General features: G+C 43.1%; 1 long non-coding RNA gene across 6 annotated transcripts in view; it reads left to right on the top strand.

Moving 5' to 3' along the window:
- LOC137856342 (uncharacterized) overlaps positions 1 to 12,044 on the top strand; it is a 298,868-nt gene that overhangs the window by 49,091 nt on the left and 237,733 nt on the right. For 5 of the 6 annotated variants that reach the window (XR_011096373.1, XR_011096372.1, XR_011096368.1 and 2 more), the window contains exons 5-8: positions 3,636 to 3,751; positions 4,452 to 4,636; positions 10,394 to 10,470; positions 11,834 to 11,886. This is a non-coding gene — a long non-coding RNA (uncharacterized lncRNA). The remainder of the gene's footprint in view (positions 1 to 3,635; positions 3,752 to 4,451; positions 4,637 to 10,393; positions 10,471 to 11,833; positions 11,887 to 12,044) is intronic. The other variant, XR_011096371.1, reaches the window with a different exon arrangement.

Raw genomic sequence — 12,044 nt, 5'->3', positions numbered from 1 at the left:
GCTTTCAGTCCATGTTCTCATCTCTTTAAAATGGGCACTATAATGCTGTCTCATTATGCACAGACTTTATGGGAGAGGTTCAGTAATCATTATGAAAAGGTCAGATGCTTCTGTGAAGGGCACCTATAAATGAGTCTATAAATAAATAGTCTGGAAGCCTTTAGGAGAGGCTAACAACTTATTTATTCTTTATCCTGCTGGTTGCAGGGGATGTATAAAAGCACTAGTGTACTGCTAATTAGTTGAGTATTTGAGTTTTGGTTTGGGGGCACTGAGACACAGCTGGGTGTAGCAATTGGCTTCATACAAGACCTGCCCAGCACTGAGCTCGTACCAGTGTTGAACGCAGCTCCATGAGATCTGTGCTAGCCTTGCTGGGGACCGCATTTTTTAACCGAGAAATGTGTGTGTTTTATTGAGATAATCCTAGGCTGCAAAATACATGCTCGGCAGCAATGTGGCACCACTTGGCTTGGAGGAGAAGAGCGGCTGTTAGCAGTGCTTTTTATTGACTAGTCTGAGTGTTGCTGCTTGCTTGGATACTGTTCAACAGTGTCAGGTCTGGACTTGAATTGCTCAGCTGTCTGGAAAGAAACTGGTTTAATCATAGAATCATTCAGGCTGGAAAAGACCTCTTAAGATCATATAGTCCAACCTACATTTCTTCGCTAATTCTACACTCGGGTGGTGTTTAAGGCAGATGGTAAGAAACACCTGATTTACTCTGAGCTCATTCATAAAAAGTTTACTCTTTATGGGGGAAAACATACCTGAGCTTCCTGTATTCCAGCAGGACAGTTAGTTATCTTCATTTATCATCTGCCAGTGCAGTGTTCTGGCTGTAATGGGAAGGGCTGTGTTGGAACACAAAGTTCTGGAGGATGACAAGAGATGGAGGAAGTCTAAGGGCAACTGGGAGAACAAGGCAGACTGGCCTCAAAAGGGATAGACCAAGAGCAATTTTCTCTTGCACACTTCTCTATGAAATGTTAGGAGCTTTCTGGGGCTGAATGTGTCACAGGCACCAAGAGAAGAAAATACTGACCTAAAAGGTGCTGCTAAGACTGAGGGAAGCATGTACTGTCTAGTGTTCCCATTTGATGCTTCCTTGAAAGTCTTCTCCCTGGGGCAACTCATTTAATCACTTTGGTATTTGCTTAGCTCTTCATCACAGGAGTTTCAGCAATTCCAGCTGCAGAGAATTTCACAGACTCAGTGTGGTGTTCACAGACTCTGGCACCTGATCCCTAAAGCACAGCTCCTAAGGAGATCCCGTCCAGCTCATTGATCCCTGGCTGCAGACTGAAGCACAGAAAAGCTGCTTTACTTTAACTGCAGGGCATAGAGCGCTCCCTCCTTTCCACTCCAACCAAGGGAGCTGGAGTTGTACTAGGACGTTTTGGGACTGAATTCCCTTTACATTTTAATCCATACTGCCCTTGTTGCAAATCTGCTTAGGCCTCTGACTCTTCATTGTGTCACATAGTTTAATGCCAGACAGCATGGTCATTACTTGTCTTAAAGCCCTGAAAGCATTCAGCCAAGCTCGATATTTATTTTTTATCTGGTTTAAATATCTGGGTTGAAAGAATGGCCTTTTTGTTTGACAGCCTGATCCCGCCTGGGTTTGTTTTTGTCAATAGTCTGAAGGGAATAGGGCTCAAACCTTCAGTTGCTTCATGACAGACAGGCTCATTTCTACACACCAGGTTTGAGTAGGGTGGTCCTGGGCGTTTGGCTCTTTGTGGGTGGGTTTTTAATGATTGCAACCTTTCTTCTCTTGCTGAATTAAAATGCTGAAAGCCCTTCCATTCAGAGCGAGAGGAAACGTGAGTGCATGAAGAGAGAGAGCAGGGATTACTTATAAAGGGAAGTGCACCAATGCATTAGGAAAAGAAAAAACAAACAAACCTGCTGGCTTTGTTTTTCACTACAAGATGACAGGCCTTAAGAAGGCAGATGTGGTTCATGTCTTATTTTGTCTCCAGTCTGTCCACTGTCTGTTATTTTTATCTCAGAATAAGGAATGTTCTCCCACTTTGGCATTTGAACCACTTTGAGTGTGGATGCAGAGAACCGCGGGGCAGCCCTTTTCTCTGATGGGGCATTGGGACAATTCAGCCCATAAAGGGGGAGAATGCACTGTCTGAAAACTATGAGGCAATAGGAGCTACAGTAAAAGGTACAGCTGAAGAACACCTGTATTCCTGAGGGCCCACACCCTGGTGTCAAAGAAAAAAATTACAAAGGGCTTAGGGCTGCAAAGATGTCAAAGGGCCTAGAGGGGAAGACGTAGGAGGAGCGGCTGAGGGCACTGGGCCTGCTCAGCCTGGAAAGAGGAGGCTGAGGGGAGGCCTCAGGGCGGCCTGCAGCTTCCTCACGAGGGGCAGTGGAGGGGCAGGCGCCGATCTGTTCTCTGTAGTGCTATCCAGTGACAGGACCCGAGGGCATGGGGTCAGGCTGTGACAGGGGAGGGCCAGGCTGGACAGCAGGAAGAGGTTCTTCACTGAGAGGGCTGTCGCGCACTGCAACAGGCTCCCCAGGGACGCAGTCACGGCACTGAGCCTGTCGGAGTTTAAGGAGCGTTGGGACTGTGCTCTTAGTCATAGCTCTGAATTTTGGGTAGACCTGTGTGGAGCCAGGGGTTGGACTCGATGATCCTTGTGGGTTCCTTCCCAGCTGGGATATTCTGTGATTCTATAACTAAACAGTCTGTTGTCACACTGACAGCTTTTTTGGTAGCTGGCCAGCCTTCCGGAGTACTCAGGGCATGTGTGTGGTCAGGGCATTTGGTTTATACAGAGTGGCAGTGCCTGAGTCATGTAAGCTTTTGCAGAACCAGCTCTGAGCAGAGGCAGTGTCTCTGGGGCCTGTCTGATCACACCTGGCAGATGTTCTGCTCCTGAGATCTTTGCTCCTGGCTTGGATGCAGATTTGAACCCCCAGCAGTGGATAGCACATCTGTTGTTTCTGAAAGAGACTTGCTTCGGAAAGATGGAGAAGTAAATCAGGAAGCACAGTCAAAAATTTTGTTTGTTTGTTTTGTTTTGTTTTGAGCTAATTCTCAGCTTTCACCTGGAATCACCAAATCCAGTTATCAGTGCTTGATATACTGTGTACTGGGAGTTTACTTGGGTGATGCTCACTGGTCGGTGGAGTGGGCTTCAAATGTGGGGATCTTTAGCAGCAAAGCAGTTCAGTTCCTCCCTCTGGATATAAACACGTTAGCCAGTTGTGTAGCCCATCCGAGTGGCCACTTGTGCATCTACACAAAGCGGTGTGTTGTTCCATGGTACTGCCATGGTGCCCTGGGTGGAAACGTTGCTGGCTCTGTTCCTTTTTGCAGTTCATACGGCCTTGTCTTGTGGGGAAATAATATCTGTATCTATATCTATGTAGGTGTGTATGTATTTGTGCTATGTGTTAATTCAGCAACATAGGAGCTTTTCCATTGGCATGTCCTGTGTGAAGAGCACTATTCTATGTAAAACACAGAAATGTGCCAGACTCTTTGCTTTTCTAGGAAAACCAAAGGATGAGAAGTGCTAAAGTTTGTGTGCCCAGTTTGCTGGGCAGTGCTCACTGTCTGTTGTCTCAGAGAGATAAAGTACTCCTGTTTTTTTTTTCAACTGCAGATTCTTTTCTCACTAGGGATCACTCTGCTTCACTTCATGGTAGCCTTACAAGAGGAGTTCACATGTGCGATGATGTTAGACAAGGCAGAGGAAGAGCATTGATGGAGAATTTCTAGGTAAATATATCACCATGTTCTTCAGAAGGTTACAGCAAATTTCACTTCTCTTCCTCATGTGTGGGTAGCCTGTACTACATGGGCTTATTCTTAGTCGAGAACAAGGGGGTTCCTTCAAAACTTTAATAAGCACTGAATAGCTTGGGATCTTTCCTGAAAGGAGGCAATGTATTTCTGCAAGCAGAGAAATTAAGTGTCCTGATGACTGCTGTGATAGACTCTTTTCTTTCAAGCACAAAAACACATTTTTGCCAACCTGAGACTGCCTGCTTTGCTTTGGGAATCTCTAGTAAGTTTTATAGTAATTCCTGGCTGAAACATCAGTCCTCCAGACTCCGTTTTCAGGAGTTAGTATGTGATGTGTGTAAATGAGATTTTTCCAGACCAAGGCTCACACCATATAAAAGCGTGTGAAGCCAAGATGAGACAGGATGTAGCATTAGCTGGACACTATGGTGTTTCAGCTGTATGGTCATTCATTCAAGCCCCGATTTTTGATATTTTGTATTACTGTCTGAGTGCTCTTCTAGAAAATTTTCACCTAAAAGTTTCACCTAGAGAACTGGTGAGTTCATTTTTTTTTCTAGTAAGCTGGTGAAATGAGATCTGTTCCCTCAATATCTCTTCTGCATGACTTTTCCTGCAGTAATGGCAGGCACACTTAATCACTCTTTGTTTATGTTCCCTCATTTTGAAACAGGCATTAAAGTGTTGCCTTGCTAGGCAAATGTATGAGAGTGATGAATTCAGTACTGCACAAGAAGAGGACAGGTCCTGCATTGAGTAGCTTCCATGAACAAGGAGACACTGAGCTTCATCTCAGTATATCACTGCCCAGGCTATGGCCTGGCCATGGGAGATGACAAGCAGCTGCTACAAGTGAAGGTATTTTGCATAAACAAGAGTGCTTTTTATCTCAGGATAGAATATGATCGGCTTGTTTATGCTTGCAGCCTTTTCATTTTTTAAGGAAGAGATTTGTTACATTTGCTAAAGGAGAAGTGGGGATATTTGTTCTATAAGTACTGCTTCAGACAAAATATTTCATCTCTATTTATATTCCTTCTTTCTACAATGGGCGATGTTATTTTTGTCTCATTATTCATAGACCTTTTGAGGATTAATTAAGCAATAATTGTGAATAGCCTGATTTCTTCTTTAAAGGTTCCAGATCAACAAGGCAATGAATAAATAGGATAAACAGATTTTACCAGGGCTTACAGTGTATTAACTTCATCTCATTTTTCATTAGTTTGGTATCGAGCTTTTCTTTCAGTCTGCTGGAGTTGCACGGTATACAAAAATCTGCTCTCAAAAGCAAGTTGGTAGTTTTGGGGATTTATAAATATTGATGGCTGAATGTGGCTCCCACTTGCATTATGACATTTCACACTGCAAGTAAAGAAAGTTTAGCAGCTGTGCAGTGTCTCAAGATCCCTTGTCACCAGCCTTTTTTTCCTCCCCATTCAGCCTTTCTTTTCAGCCCTCCTAAGGGTAGTGACATCTTTTTTTTTTTTTTTTTTTTTCTTGGGCTGAACTTATTTGGAAAAAAACCTCTTGCATGTATAAAATCTAATCGCTAACTTATTTCTTTGCTGCTCTTGTTAAAAAGCCTGCCTTATCCACATGTCTTTAGCTGTGCTCTTGAACATGGTCAGAGGTTGTGCCATTCCATGGCCATGGACTGAGCTGTTACAGCTGTAATGGTTCATTTCTGTGAAGTAGCTACTTGAATTCTTTGCCAGGCCCAGAAATGAGGAATAAATGTCATACATGTCCCTAGGAAGGGAAGAACATGTTGTTCCGTCTCTCTGCAAAGTTCATCACAAAACAGAAGATAGTTGCGCGTGTTTGTGTCTTACTGAGATAAAAGTGATACTATTCTTCAAAGCACAGATGCAGAGGGCATTCAGGGTATTGATTTTTTTGGCCCAAGTTCTTTTGTTCCAAGGAAGAAGGTAATTCATCCTTACATTAAACTGTGGTTGGATTAGACACTGGAAATTTGTATAGCAGGGAGAAAAGGAATGGCTACCATAACAATTCGTGTAAAGCCTGCATTCTCTCTGGAAATATCAGTGTTGTAGCTACAGAACTGGTGATATCTCATCATCTTTGAACAGTCATTGTCCCAACCAAGGGACTTTTGTGTGTGTTTTTTTTTTTTTTTTCTTGCAAGTTTGCACCTTGCAGGAGGGTGGCTGAACACCAGTCTCTGTGCAACAGCTTTCTCTTGTAATGAGCAAGTAATGACATTTTATATTTCTGTGTCTGTATGCTCCACTCTGTCTAAGCAGCTCTTGTAATAATATCATCTCGCCATGAAAACTTGCTATAATGACAAATGCCATAATAACTGGAGAGATCCGCTGTTTTAGGAAGGGGCTCCACTTGTAAACTGATAAATAAACAGAAAGCCTGTTTCATAGTGCTTTCAGGGGAAAAATAAAGAAGTCACGTTTCCCATCTCTGTCCCTCTTATGAAAAAAAAAATATATATATATTTTAAAAATATAAAAATATTTATATTTTTTTAATAAAAAAAATTTTATAAAAATATTAAAAATATTTATAAAATATATATATATATATATATATTTTTTTTTTTTTTTCTGTGACCAGTAGACCACCAGAACAGCACAGTATATGGGAAACTATCCTAAAATGCTGTGACACAATCAGCTATTGTCCGCTAGTGTCTACAGTTGCTGTGCTCAGAAAGGATGGGATGGTATTTAACCAATGATGCTTTGATGCAGAGGATAACGTTTTCTTCCCCTGTTCCCCTAACTCTCTCATTTATTCCTCTAAGGAGACAGCAATTCTGTTTAGGAGATACAGAGGTGATGCAACAGGACAGTGTCAGGGTAATTTTTTCCTCAAGGGAATTTAACCTTTACTACATGGGATGGATAGATGGATGGATGGAAGGAAGGAAGGAGTTCTGGTGCTCAAATGTTGGGAGGTTTGGGGAATGCAAGCTTAAAACATGTGTCTGGCAATGTAGTGATTCAGTTTTGCTTCCTGGTACCAATGAAGACTATATAAAAATACACTCTGTGTACAGAGATGACCTGACACTTACTGTGCCCCATCTTGTCCCACATCTATGTGAATGTGTGTGTCTGTCTGTCCCCCCTTAATTATACACTTCATTACTCACTGTATGGGTGTAACCTTGAAGTCTTACAGGTGCTTCTGTGAATTTTGTGAAAATGAGTGTCCAGATAGAAAAGAAATACCCTGTCGAGGGGAGAACTTCCAGGTTCATGCTATATTAGACCACGGGGAAGCCAGAGTGGAGCTTGTTGGGGTAGCAGGTTACGTTAACTCTGTTGAACTCCAAAAAAACAACCTGTTGGGTGTGTTTGATTTTTAGATTGCCAGCAACCCCCCCGAATCAATTAGTCATGCAGCTCTACTGGCTGTGCAAGTTGTCCTGCTGTTCACAGGGAGAAGCCATTTTATGTTATCTCTAATTATTTTTGCATTCAGCTTTTCTTGCTGGCTAAAGCAGGCACTACCCTTTGTGGGGGAATTAGGTTCAAGGTAGCTCCTGGGCTTTTCAAATCTGCTGTAATCCACAGTGAAGATGTGCACTGGCATCATATTCCAGCCACTGTTCATATCACGATTTGGCAGGCTTATTGAGGAGGGAGGGAGGCAGGCAGGTGATTGTTTAGCCTCCCCTCTGAACCTTTGACACCACTGTGTAAGGTAATTAGAAGTCCACTTCTTCCTGTAGCCTGATCTCCCTGTGTCTTTCCCAGATTCAGCAGGAGCTTGAGAATTCAGCTCAGAAAGCAGGAAAATGTGATCATTTGGATACGTTGATTTTAGTAAATTGCTTGTGTACGTACTGGTATACATGTGTGTGTATTGCAGTCTGTAGTGCACGAGAGCCTCACTTAGCTGGATGACGTGCTCAGTACCTGTAGGTGCTGTTCTGTCTCGGGTGTGCACAAAAGGTTGGGATTCAGTTCTCCCTTCAAAGAAATTTTCACCTGTTAAAGATGCTGTTTGTCAAATGCCAGCGGGAAGAGGGAACCCACTGTGGTTTGCATTGCGAAGTGCCTGTAGTATCCTAGAAAAAAAGTGCATCCAAGTCCTACTGCATTAGAAGAAAGTGCCACTGCAGAAATTCGTCTGTGATCCAGGCATAAGCAAACATTTTCTGTTCACCGATGGCCCGTGTTTTAATCTTAGCTTTAAAGCCTGGCAGAATGTCCTTTTCCATTACATTCCTAAAGGTTCTGAAAGACATGGAAATCACCGCCTGGAAAGCTGTACTGCTGCAGAAAGCTATGTAAAGCTAGGTCCATTGCCTATTGCATGTGCAAACCACAAGCCTATTTTCTCCTGTGCTGTAAGGAATTTCTTTGCCAAGCCATCCTACCTTTTTCAGTCTTACTGATTCTCACTGCAGCGAAGTACCCAGAATGTTTTCTGAGCCTACCACCACGATCTTCACAAACAAGAGTTTGTTGTTCTGGGTCATCTTCACCAAGGGCAGAAGTCCAGTCCACAGGACACTGCATGAGTGGTGGCCCTGAGATGCCAGAACGCAGCAAATGACTGCGAGCTCCTGAGAGTGTGCACTCAGGCAGGAGCCAGCAGGTATTCACCACATCTTTAGTTGGCAGTCCGAGCCATAAAATGAGGATTTTAGACATTGATTTTACTGAACTGAAGCTGAACCTTTTATTTATCATAGCTTCCTCCGAGCCATCAAGCAAATGTAGGAAATCAAAGGGGTTTATATCGGATGCTCAGCCAAATGCTCTTCTGTTCCCCAGCGTTTAATGAAAGTTTTGTGCTTGGTTGTGTCCCCCTTGACAGACTGGGATACGTACCTCAGGTGTTTCCTCCTCCTTTTAGCGCATGACCCTTCTTCTATGAAAGGGAGGTAGAGAGGACTTGTGCCTGAGCGTAGTGGGAAAATTTCAGGATGTGCATTTTCCTGATGATGTTGCTATAAAGCACGGACTCCTACAGAAGCAGTCGTTGCTGGCTTTTGGAAGGGAGCAGCTGTAAGTGCAGCAGTTAATGGGGGAAAGTTTGCTTGCAAAACAAACTGGCAATTGATGGCCCTTTGAAATCTGCAGCAACCCCTCCTTTCAAAAGCTGCGTCAAGCTTCCACATCGCAGGGCAGAACACGGCCCTTGTTCAATAGCCCGTGATCCTTTGTATCTGTGCTTGATGCAAAAGAGGGCACATGTATCCTTTATTTTAGCCATTTAGTCAATAAAAAAATAACAGTCCTTTTAGTGAGATGAATTGTTTTGGCAGCTGCATGTTTCACATCGGGAGAACTCATTTACAGAGGGATTATATTGCCTGCATTGGTAAGATTCGTCTGGGCTGCACTTTACATTTCGTAGTGTTTTCCTTTCCCGCAGTGATCTTTGTGATGTGGGGTGCGAGCTTTCAGTCTGTTGCTGTTTTGCAGAGGAGTGTTTTGATTCCTGCTTTTGGAAGAAGCAGCATTAAGGCTGGACCCTAATTCCCCAGCTGCCACCCTGGCTCTGGGGAAACATTGCCCTGAAGGCAAAATAGGGTACTCCAAGGAAATTTGGCCAACTTGCAGCTGTCTCTCTTGCAGGCCACTGTCCTGCCAAGGAAAATGCAATAGGGGAGAATGTTTCAGTTACCCTGCCACATCCCTTATTTTCTTTATTTGGAAGAATCCAGCTGTTAACGTTTCTCAGTGCTGAAGGGGATTCTCTCCACTACCTCCCTCTCTCCTCCAGCCACTTGTTCCAATTTGCCCTTATCAACCTGGCCACCTTTCTCCCTCATCTTCAACTCCCTGTCCCTGAGTCCATCCCTCTGCCATCTGCTAATGGATGCCCAGGCTTGGAGACAGCATGGTTTGAGGCTCGTTCTGAGCTGCCCTGCCCCGCTCAGCCACCTGGCAGGACACACGTCGTGAGGGACCTCAAGAACCTTCCACTTACCCCCAGTTTTCACAGCTTGCTGGGACTCATCTTGGAGATTTCTGCCTCAGACATTCATAGTGCAACCATGCAAACTCATGCCTCTAGAAAACCAGGGCCAGAAACTTCCCAGCCCATTCCACCTAAAGAGTACAACCATAATAGGGTCCCGACAGAGAGGTGCAGAGTGTCCTGTGGAAGAAAAAATGGAAACGCTGCCTCTATCTCTGCCCTGTCCACTGACTGTCCTAGAAGCAACCTGGAACCTGAGATAATTTGGTAATTTCAATCTTAGGACTTCAGCTACCCTTAATGACCTTTAAAATTGATTCGCTTCATTTGCTTTGGTTTTAAGAGATTATGCTTAAGTAATGCTTTGCTGCACTTAATGTTTTGTTGTATTCTAATTTACTGTGTAATGACTCTCTATATTAAATAATAGCAACAATATCTGAATTTATTAATCAGCAAAACATGACAGACAATGCATGTTAAGCTCTCTGTATATTTTGAAGCACGTATCTCCCAGGTAACATAAGGAAACTGTTAAATCATACTGAACCACATTCCTCAGCTGATGTAAATCAGCTAATATACAGCAGCTGAATTTCTGGCCCATTATGTTTTTCCATAAAAGATGTCTTTGCCTTCAGAGTATTAATTATCCATGATTCTTTTACTTTTCTTGTTTTTCTGCCTTTGCAGGTGCTGCTAATTCAACCATTTTCTTCCAGAAATGGGAAAATTGATCTATATTAGGAAATATGTTCTTCTTTTCTTCAGTAAGCTGCATTTTCATTTTTGGCATCCATATTTAAACCCTAATGTACATACACATATGAATGATGTGGGCTTTACTGCTGACAGCTTTAAATCCTACCATGTATCAGCTGCACAGGCAGCTTAACCCCTTCTTGGCTTCAGCAGAAGACAATAGGTTTATTTTTGCAAAGAGGAGGGTCGGATGCAGTGTGTCACACTCTGTGGAGTGGTCTCTGTTGATAAACCATCCCTAACTTTGAGTCCTACCATCCCAAATCAGTTAATAATGCTGATAGGAAGTGATGCACTCAGCCTGGATGCTGGGGGGAGATGAAGGAAAGGCTCGGAGCTCCTCACCCCACAGCCTGCTGGCACTGGCAGATGCACCAGGAGTTCCCACTCAAAGGGAAGTGTTTGCAGAAGCTCCTTCCCCCCCCACCCCCCCCCCCCTTGACCCTTTCAGCAAAGTGCAAAGCCCAAAATATCTGGGCATATCTTTTCTATGTCTGTTTGTTGGGGCTGAGGGCTTTTGAGCAAAAGCAGGGTGATGACCGAGAGAAATTCACCCCTGGGGACCTGCACACAGCAGCCACGATCAACTCTGTGACCTTGAGGGCCACTCTCTTTCCATGTGAGTCTGTGGGTGCAATTCATCACCCCACAGCACTGCGCCCAGCAGCCACAGGGCACACAGCCTGGACAAAGCAGGACAGAAGATTAATCCTCCTGTCCCTACTAGATTTTAATTGGAAGGGAATCTGTCTTTGACTTAATTTCCTCTCTTGTCTCAGCCAAAGTCTAGTGGATCAAAAGAAATGCAAATTGAAAGAGAATATTTTGGATGTGCCTGGTTTTAAAGTTGAACACGGGTAATCTTTCATGCCTCTAACTTAATGTCTGTATCATTTTTCTCACAAAAGCATTGAAACAACTTATATTGCCTTGCGTGACAAAAAGATTTCTCTTTTTTTTTTTTTTTTTCAAGAGAGGAAACCTGAATGATACTGTTGTAGTATTAGAATGTAGCTACTAACTGCCTGATGTTATCAAACCTGAAATTACCCTTTACATTAAAATACTATATGTTTTATTTTGTAATGAGAGGGCAAAGACCCACTTACTGCAGAGTGTCAAGGTAATGTATGTGGGCTGCCATTATGTAGGAGGGTGTTATTCACAAAGAACTTCAATCGACTGATTATCAGATTATTGGCCAATGCAATTTAATATTAAATCTTTCTTTTCCTTTTTTTTTTTTTCTTTTCCTTTTTATTTTGAATTACAACACTACAAAAGTATTTTTCAAGTGGTTAACTTGAGTTTGCTTTCCAACATCTCTTTATTTGGGAAGAAATGAATTCAATGGTTCTGTTTTATTTTTAGTGCTTGTGAAAATGAAGGATAGTTGTGCCTGCACTACAAGAAGGGTGATTTAGGTAAGTGTCTCTGAGGCAGCTTGAGTCAATTTACCTTAGACTTGCAGCGAAATTCTCTATTGCTTTGCTGCAAAGCTTCCCAGGAGAAAAGATTTACTCTTGCTGAGCTGGATTTGAGTAGAGGGTGGTTTTGTTGGTGTCCTATGTTACACCTGAAT

This window comes from Anas acuta, chromosome 4 (genome assembly GCF_963932015.1).
Source record: "Anas acuta chromosome 4, bAnaAcu1.1, whole genome shotgun sequence".
Taxonomy (NCBI): Eukaryota; Metazoa; Chordata; class Aves; order Anseriformes; family Anatidae; genus Anas; species Anas acuta.
Note: the sequence above shows the minus strand (reverse complement) of the source record. Positions and strands in the feature narration are given on the sequence as shown.